This window comes from Nannobrachium achirus, assembly GCF_963921795.1.
Source record: "Nannobrachium achirus genome assembly, chromosome: 15".
Lineage (NCBI taxonomy): Eukaryota > Metazoa > Chordata > Actinopteri > Myctophiformes > Myctophidae > Nannobrachium > Nannobrachium achirus.
Genome location: NC_137822.1, coordinates 37,865,161 through 37,875,521, shown reverse-complemented (window position 1 = coordinate 37,875,521; position 10,361 = coordinate 37,865,161).

Here is a 10,361-nt window from a genome sequence, read left to right as displayed (position 1 = left end):
ACACAGGCCAGGCGGATGTGGAGAGAATTACCAGAGTTGTAACGGGTGTATTTGTCTCAAGTCCAGAATTAACTCAGGCTGCAGCAAGTCTCCCCTGTTCTTGTATGATTGTCACTATGTCCAACTATATCCTCAAGATGAGTCTTCTTTTGAAAAAAAAGGATAAGTCTACTTTCCTGTCTATGAATTTGCATTTCAGTCCTCGAAAAATACACCACGGCGAACAGAGGGAAACAAAGGCGAACCACTGCATGGTATCCAGCCATCGAACTCGTGAAACACAAAGCCCTGCTCTAGCAGCTGATCAGTGCACGGCTTGCCATCCAGGTCCGGAATGGAGTCTATGGCTTCCTCCATTGACTCTAGGTGGGCCCAGCAATTATCACAATCATCTGCTCTGCATCCGGCTTCCCCGCAAGTTAATTCACAGTCTGTGTCGGCCATAGACACTGTCAGTTCGGTTGTTATTTCAGGACTTAACATCAAGTTTCCCTTGTGCTGGGCAGTCTCCAGTGAGGATTGGCTAATTGGCAGATTCGTGGTTTGTGAGCCATCCTTAGCACTACACTGTGAGTCTGGCGGCTGAGTGCATTCACCACTTATGACTGAGTTAGGGTTGATGGTCTCACACAATGACATGGTCAAGTGGCTCAGACAGCATATCACCCACGATTGCTGTGACAACTGCAGGCAGTGCCAAACTGTTCCTTTCCTTAGGTCTGTGGAAGAGCAACTTGATTTGCTTAGCATCGAGGCTGATGAGCTTGGATAGGTTGGACCAGAGCTTGTGTGGTGCTAGGTCCTTGTCAAAGAACAGTATGGCCAGGGCCTTTGGCAAAAACCCTTTATACTCTGGCCCATGTCTAATATGTGGGTGGAGGCAGAGGGCTAATATTACAATCATTGTAACAAGCTGGATCCAGAGCTTCGGCTTGACCTGTGTTGCATTATACTTTACCATTAATTCATTTACAAATCGTGGTGCTGTCTGTGCTTGGAAGATATGTGCGAAGCCTGTGAGCGCTTTAAGCGTCGCTTCCCTCACAGCGCTCCTGAGGGCTGAATTGGAGGGGCGTTTGGTGCGGCCCTTGCCTATCATTGCCTTGGCTCTCCTGGATACCAGGACCATCCAAGAGTTCATTCTCGCAGACACATTGTTGCTGCTGCTGCTGCTGTCCTCGTAGTGAGCCTTGAAGGTGCGTGTGACAAGTGTCACGTATAGCGCAACCAGCACTGGCACACTTACCCTGAGCAGCTTCTCCCTCATCTCAATCAGGCCATCCACTGAGGACTTAGTCTTGCTCCCTTTACCAGAGCCCTGTTGCGTGGGGTAGCTGTAACCTGGTTCGGCTCCTGGATTGCCTGGCAGGTAGTCGGGCCCACGGAACTCAACTTGTGGCTTTTGAAATGTCAGCAGGGCAACAAAGGGGCAACCATCAGGACCGAAAGACTCTTGGGCCATCAAGGCTGTTATTCTGCAGGAGCTTGGAGAGCAGATGTGCACAGAGAAGTGTTCCGGGCAGACATACGCATCTCCATGTTGCACAAAGGTACATTTGTTCCTGAGGCACATGTGTGTCCATTCTGGAGTGTCCATGAATTCTGCATGGTAATGTATGTTGAGGCGAAAAGCGGGGGACTCTTCCTGAGGTCTGTATCTCATTTTCCTCATGGCCTGCTCCATTTTAAATACTTTGCCTCCGCTTCCATCTTCACCGCTGCTTTTGCTACAGCTTAATGACCCCTGCTTCTTCCCTATGCGTGCTTTATTTGAAACACTCCCATCTATAGCTTGTTTCTCTGTCATGTTCTAACTGTGGTCTCCTCTCACTTTCACAGGCTAGCCGTGGCCAGAGTCCGGATCTGACACTAGTAGACGAGGTGGGCTTTGTGAGCGCAAAGGTTCTCCTGGCTGTTTTGCCCAACATAGCATTTCAGGGAAGAAAGCAGGTGCACATCACAAGCCATGTCGACAGCTCTTCATGGATCAACAAGGTGGCGGATATCCGCACGGACAACGGGGAGCAGGCCTACCATGTTGTGTCACAGAGTTTCAAGTGCAGGTACCATGCCAAGACACCTGGCCTGACATGCTGCTGCCTAGAAGTCTACTGCCCACAGCACATCTCAGTGGAGAACCACCTTAAGCAGCTTATGAATATGGTGTCACCCAGGGGCTTTGAGAACGAAGTCACTGGCAGTGGAGAAAGCCTCTCCACAGACCTTAAAACAGACATCACCACGCCATTCGAGCCTGCGGTTGTAAGCAGGTTCATGCATAACAACATTTCCATTGCCGAAATCTGCAAATCGTTCATTGTCCGGGCCTACTTGTGCTTCGACCCGACATTCGGAGGAGGATCGAAGTCTGGAGCGGGGCTATGTTCTGCAGTGGAACTGACTGACGGAAGGCTAGTGGTGAGTTCCCCCCCCCCCCCCCCCCCTTTTTATTATTTATTTGTGGTGGGTTAGGTATGTGGTTATGGTTGGGGCGCAATATTTCCTATCAATAGATCACGAAAGAGGTATCTATAGTCGACATGGTCCTCCATGTCTCCTGAAACAGGGACAGTGGACGAATCAGGTGGTGGGGAGATGCCTAGCAGAGTGCATATGTAGTGACAAGGGATCTCTTCATGCTGGATGGCCAGTGTGCTTTCCAGGTCAGGGGTCGTGGATGAAAGTGTGGCACAAGCCTGTTCCCAGGGACCGCAGTTACAGCAGTATCCCTGAAGCTCCCTGTGCCACGCTATCATGGCCATAGACACAATGAGTCGCCTATGTCCAGGTGCCCGAGGCAAGGCTTTAAGTGGGGCCAAGAACTTAAGGGGCCCCATACGCACCAGCTCAGCCGAGGTCATTGCGGCCATGGCTGTCAGAGCCCAGCAGATGGGCCGAGCAGGGTCGATACAGTAAGCCACAAGCTGCTGTGAGACACAGCCGTTGAGCATTAGAGAGACCACTTTCAGTAGCATCTTGGGTGTTTCTTCTGCCGGCTGCTGTGAGTAGGAGTTGGCTTGCATATAGGCCTGCATTATCCTAGCAGGTGAATAGCTAACCACCTTGGCGTATGCCTTCATCATCTGGTTCTTATCCATGCTTGAGTAGAAGTTGAAGTGCCTCTGGAAGGAGCTGTATGCTATCATGAACTCAAACTCAGAGATAAGTGCAGACCATGGTGTCTCTGCGAGTCGCTCTACAGCCAATGCTGCGTCTTGACACTCTGAGCAAAGCATTTCTGTGGACCAGTGGTGATACTGGAGAACTTAAGTGGCCTTGCGGAAAGGGATGGGACAATGTGATAAATGGGATGGGAATAATGCTTGACTCTGAACTCTCAATGCTAATTCACTATGTGCTTTCTCCTCTGCTCCCCTTAGATCATGGGCCTGGAGGAAATGCCAACTGTGGAGCTCAGTGGGAAGGTGGGACAGGCGTACTCCTCATTGCTAAGCGGCCATGCAAGGCTTCTGCAGGCAATGCTGCCTTTTGTGCACTGGAAAAATGTGAAACTAATCATGATCTTTGAACAGAACGCATACTTAAACTCGCTGGAAGACGTCATGGCCCTCATTAAGAGTGAACTTGGTGGCTCGGGGCTGCAGCTGGAGTTCTATCAGAAGTATTCTCGAACCAACCGCAAACCCATGCTGGGTAAGCACGTGAGCATGAAAAAAAAGTTGGATATGGTGCTCACGTGCTTGGACTACATCCGCAGAGACAAGTTGCTGTACTGTGATACGATCCTGTCCCTTGGCTGGGCTGTGATTGCCCAGGCCAAGAGCAAGGCCAGCGGCCTAGTGACTACACTGGGTGGCACCGCCTATGGCTCTAATGGCCTCGCCTCGGCTGGCATGGACGTGCACATGTACAGCAACTCAAGCCGGGGCCTCAACACTTCCGATAGGCTTTTGGATAACTTTCTGGAGGCGCCCGGGCAGCTAATGCTGTGCAACAAGAAACTCACAGACGAAAAGCATGTCGCGGAGGGTAAGCGCATGCTGAATAAGCTGAGGGAAGAAATGCTCCTCGTTACAGTGGAAGAGTCAGATAAAGGTGGTAAAGTCAAAACAGGTGGCAAAAAGTCTGTTCGTGGTGAATACACCCGGGATGATGTTCTTAGCGCCCTGCTTTTACTGTGCCACAGCTGTGATGAAATAAAGGACTGGACCAAAAACTCTAACATAAGGCTCGTGATTTAGAGGCTTGGGCTGAGAGAGTAGCCTACCCTAAGTCTTGCTCAAGGACTCTTCCAAACTAACTCTGGGGAGCCTGCGATCGAAACCCTTTATACTCACCATTTATACCTAGCAAAATATTGTAAACTCTAAAATGCCAAAGTGCTAATATAGATGTTCATAAAAGCACAATTTATATTATATTTAAAACACGAATCAATAACTTTAAACAACCTTTTTGTTTCCATCTGTGTTTATTAAACGATCATACAAAGGAACAATTGAAAAAAAGTTTGTTTACTATTGTGACTACTTACACATCAAAATGTAACAATGTTTGGGTTGTCAACACAGGTATCATTGTTCTTCCATAATATGTTTCTTGACAGACAAGCATATGCAGATTAGCGGTACTTTTTTTGGTACTTTTATGGTCCCTGACGTTGGGATTGTCTTGTAACACCGTCTTCACCAGGGTGGGTAGAGTGCTGCACTGCAGAAGAGACATCAGGTTCTGTATCAGAATCGTCATCGGAAATGGGAGGCTGCCACAATTCAAGCCACCCAGTGTGAATTTTGTGGTGTCTGTTGAGGCGGGACTTGTCACGGAACAGTTTTCCACAAATACGACAGCGGTTGCATTTCATGGGGGGCAGGACATTCTCCAATCCACTCTTAGAACCCGCATCTAGGAGAAAAATGTGAATTAGTGCTCAGATATGATATTGGATGATCAATTATCAAATTTTGACCTGATATTGGAAAAAGCAACTTACCTCTGGGATATCTGTCCTCTTTCTCACTTAACAGCACTCTCTGGTTGTCCTCCATGGTAATGTCCTTATGATCCTCTCCCACTGTGTGACTTCGGCTATTTATATCACTCTGTAGCCTAACTGTGGTCCACCTCACTTAAGAATCCCATGGCCCCACCCTCATTTTAAGTTAGAATGATCCATCTCTTAAGAAATCTTCAAATGACAATGTCAGACGTATCAGACACGCCTCTACATATATCTGCCAAATCCTCCCTGATGTGACTTGGTAGTTCTGAGTGCTCAAGGCCATATTTAATAACTACTATCTTGCATAGAGTCTCCAGACTAGGATTTAACTGTAAGATGATGCACCTAGGGGGGGCACCGGGTTCTCTGCATTTATATGTGGAGAAGGCACAATCTCCCACCAAGGGCGAGCACTTACCCAAAAGACCACTATCAGATATGCCCTCCATACCCTTTGGCTCAACATGATTCCAGGAGGAGGTCTTTGGATTGAATTTCCACAGATCGACATGACCCGTATCAAAATCTTTGTAGCCACCAAATATGTACAGCTCTCCATTGTAGGCAAATGCTGTGTGACACCAGCGGCCACCTGGAAGAGGCAGTGCAGAAGACTCTGTCCAGCAGTTGGTGTGTGTGTCAAAGACGCTCGTGTCATTTGTCCCCCACCCACGTTGTCCCCCATATACAAACATCTTTGTCCCGATGATGGTGGCAGAGTGACAACTTCTAGCAGTTATTGTGCCTCTGGTGTTAATTAAAGACCAGACCATCGTGTCCGTGTTCAACATGTACGTCTCAGAGCTGGGCTGCCATGCTTGGTCGGTGTCTCCTCCATAAATATACATGACCTTGCCCAAGACACAGGCCGAGTGGTCTTTCCTCCCCTCGGGAGGATTGCCCCAAACCTCTGGATTGGACCATCTGTGGGTGTTGACATCAAATGCATGAAGAACGTCATAACAGTCATCATTGTCCCAGCCTCTACCACCCCAGAGATAAACAGTATCTGCAATCAACACAACAGTGAACCCGCCTCGAATGGGGGGAGCTTCAGTGTGACTTTCGGTTGTCACTTGGAGCTCTTTCCACTTCAGAGACTGGGTGTTGAAGACAGACACCCGAGGTGGTCCAAAGCAGTACAACTTGTGACCCACGGCCACAGAATAGAAAAAGTCTTGAGGAAAGACATCATCGTACTTTGTTAGCCTAACCACTTTCAAGCACAACATGGTTGCTGGAAAAACTTTTTTTTTTTTTTTTTTTTTTGTAGGACAAGACTTCTTTTATCCCCTCTGCTAGCTCGGGGAGGAGGGCCCAAAACACACAGCAGCTCCTTGATTGGTCAGTTCCATAAGCATTTGCATAACACTTGGGTATGAATACCATCATGTTGACTTACTTGGGCTACTCATACTAATTGATATTTGTATCGTTTGTATCTGCAGGTATTCAATAATTGTTTTAGAGGTCAATACTTTGAACTTAACCCCGATTATTACTATTATTATTACAGTAATAATGTGTGTGTGTATATATATATATATATATATATATATATATATATATAGTTGGCCGTGTGTGTGTCTGCATGGGTGCACCTGTGTGTGCGGTGGTGTCCTGTGTGTCTTGAGGTGAACCATTTGTTTGTCTTGAGGTGAACCATTTATTTGTTTGCTGGAGTTCCAATGTGAGTGCTGAGTCATGAGATCTGACCTCTCTGTTGGCTGTTCATACACGGCCAACAGGAATGATCTGCCTTCCTATTGGCTGAGCTTTAAATATAAATAACTTTTCCCAACATACAACTGGTCTCAAACTCAGTGGATGGACCCCAGTCCCAACAGCTACACAAGGCTGCATACACTTAGCGAGCTGCAGGCAAACTTCAAGACAGAGATCCTAAGTAAACTGGAAATGGCATCTAAGAGGCAGTTGTGTTTTTCAGATGAAGATTTTTCCTGTCCCATTTGTCATGAAACATTTAAAAATCCTGTAGTTCTTTCCTGTAGCCACAGTTTTTGCAGAGCCTGTCTGGAAGAATGGTGGGAACACAAATCCCCAAAAGAATGTGCAGTTTGTAAGACGATCCCCTGTGCAGATCCTCCATGTAACCTGGCTTTGAAGAAAATCTGTGAGATTTTCCAAGAGGAGAAACGTCAAAAGATGGACCCTACAGAGGCAGCTGAGGAATTGCTCGTGACCTTACAGGGGAAACTGAAGTTCTTTGATAAAGCTAAAAAAAAGTGTACACAAACAGCAGACCGCATTAAGGTCCAGACCCAGAACACAGAGATGAGCATTAAGGAACAGTTTAAGAAGATTCGCCTTTTTCTACGAGAGGAAGAGGAGTTCAAAATCACTGCACTAAAGGAAGAAGAGGAGCAGAAAAATCATGTGATTAATGAGAAGATGAATAGTCTGAACAGAGACATGTCCACGATTTCAAACACAATCAGAGCCTTAGAGGAGGAGCTGAGAGCTGAACACGTCTCATCTCTGCAGAACTACAAGACCACAGTGGAACTGGAGACCACACTAAAAGTCCCAGCATTAATAGATGAGGCCACGCACCTGGGCAACCTGACCTACCGAGTATGGATGAAAATGAAGGACTTTGTCACATATACTCCGGTAATTCTCGATCCCAATACCGTTCATCGAAAGTACAAACTGTCTAGAGATCTGACCGTTATGGAACGCGCAAATCGTGGTCATAGGCTTCATCTTCCTGACAACCCCGAAAGGTTTGACAGACTATACTTTGCACTGGGTTCAGAGGGCTTTAACTCAGGGTTTCACAGCTGGGATGTTGAAGTTGGAAATAATGCAAACTGGGATGTCGGTGTAATACACGGGTCGTACAGAAGGAAAGGAGAAGGCGGCGGAAAATTTTGGTGCTTAAGATTCAAGCGTGGCAAATACTTGGCGGTAGCAGGAGGAGGACAAGGAGGACCGCACTATCATAAGATTTCAGTAACTCAGAAACTCCATAAAATCAGAGTGGTCCTGAACTTGCCCAAAAACACATTGAACTTTCGTGATCCTGACACTGATAGATGCTTCCACTCTTTCACTTATCCGAATGGATACCCTTTCATGGAGGAACTGTATCCATTCATTTGTAATGCGGACCGTGTACAACCCCTAACGATTTTACCAAGACGTATCGTTGTCGATAACTGGACCTTGTGGATCAGGGTAAACAAGAAATAAAGGACCCAGGGTTTTGCCATGCAAGTTGCTTCGCGCGCGTGCAAGACACCAGTCACCAAGACAAAGAATATGTTGTTTTGTTTTTTACCCGGAAGACACACAATATGCTTTAATCAGTGTTTGATGTAATGAATAAAAAATTGGATGTAATTAGTTTCATTTTTATTTTGTCTCCCCTTATCATAATCATTCAATCAATCTACAAGCACACATGTCGCAATGCAACAAGAGCTTAGCTTTGTAGATCGTCTATTTTTGGTAAAGATTTGGTGTTTAAAGAATTGAAGGACACATTACATATATACTTAAGGAATACTCCTTAGACTGAGACTTAAATATAATTTATTTTATTTTTAGCCCATAGTGCTCAAGGTGCTCAGTGCAAAAATAAAACTGTGGGTCCATTTTTACTGAGAATATAGGGTTTAATAGGCTACATGTGAATGACATAAATAATTATGAATGACTAGTTATTTCTGACACATATGTTTGCACCATATGAGTCATCATGCAAAATGCATCATCGTTCATGCTGAAATACTAAAATATCTTAAAACACAGATTGAACACAAAAAAAAACACAAAAAAAGATGTGCACATCGAAAAGCAAGTGAACAGATTAGATGACAAAGGTCTCAGTAGTTAATGAATAGTTTTCTCTTAAGAAATCTTCAAATGACAATATCAGACGTATCAGACACGTCTCTATATATATCTGCCAAACTCTTCCTGATGTGAAGTGGTACTTCTATGCGCTCAAGACCATATTTAATAACTGCTATCTTGCATAGAGTCTCCAGACTAGGATTTAACTCTAAGATGATGCACCTAGGGGGAACACAGGGTTCCATGCATGCATATGTGGAGAAGGCACAATCTCCCACCAAGGACGAGCACATCCCATAAAGATCATTATAAGAACCCTCCATCCCCTTTGGCTCAACATGATTCCAGGAGGAGATCTTTGGATTGAATTTCCACAGATCGAAATGATCTTCATCATAGCGTTTCTTGCCACCAAATATGTACAGCTCTCCATTGTAGGCAAAGGCTGTGTGACTCCAGCGGCCATCTGCAAGAGGCAGTGCAGGGCATTGGGTCCAGCAGTTGGTGATTGTGTCCAAAGCTCTCAAGTCATTGCTTCCCCACCCATAGTGTCCTCCAAATACAAACATCTTTGTCCCGATGATGGTGGCAGAGTGAAAATCTCTAGCAAATCCGCTTCTGTCTGCTAGAGGTGTGCCTCGGGTGTTAATTAAAGACCAGACCATCGTGTCCGTGTTTAACATGTATGTCTCAGTATCGTGCTGCCGTATTTCAGTTTGTCCTCCAAAAATATACATGACCTTGCCCAAGACACAGGCTGAGTGGTTTTTCCTCCCCCCGGGAGGGGTGCCCGAAACCTCCGGATTCGACCATCTGTGGGTGTTGACATCAAATGCATGAAGAACGTCATACCAGTCATCGGTGTCAAAGTCCCAACCACCCCAGAGATAAACAGTATCTGCAATCAGCACAACAGTGAACCCACTTCGAGCGGGGGGAGCTTGGGTGTGACTTTCGGTTGTCACTTGGAGCTCGCTCCACTTCAGAGACTGGGTGTTGAAGACAGACACATGAGGTGGTCCAAAGCAGTACAACTTGTGACCCACTGCCACAGAATGGGAAAAGTGACGAGGAAAGACGTGATCGTACCTTGTTAGCCTAACCACTTTCCAGCACAACATGGTTGCTGGAAAAACAATATATATATTATTTTCTTTTATCCCCTCTGCTAGCTCAGGGAGGAGGGCCCAAACACACAGCAGCTCCTTGATTGGTCAGTTCCATAAGCATTTGCATAACACTTGGGTATGAATACCATCATGTTAACTTACACACACACATATATATATATATATACAAGCTTGTAGATCGGCTATTTTTTTGAAGATTTTGGTGTTGAGAGGAAAAGAGCAGACTTAGTACAGAGTGAAAGTATTAACGGTTCAAGTGGTTAAATCTCTGAAAACCCAGATGGACATGAATCCAAAATACACTGATGATTGCACTGTCAAACGATGACACTATATGGAATCTATGAAATGGGGGTCCCTACTTCATCTCTCTCAAATAAGGGGTCTTTGGCCTGAAAAACGTTGAAGACCCCTGCACTAGTGTGCAGAGGCGTCAGGAACATACA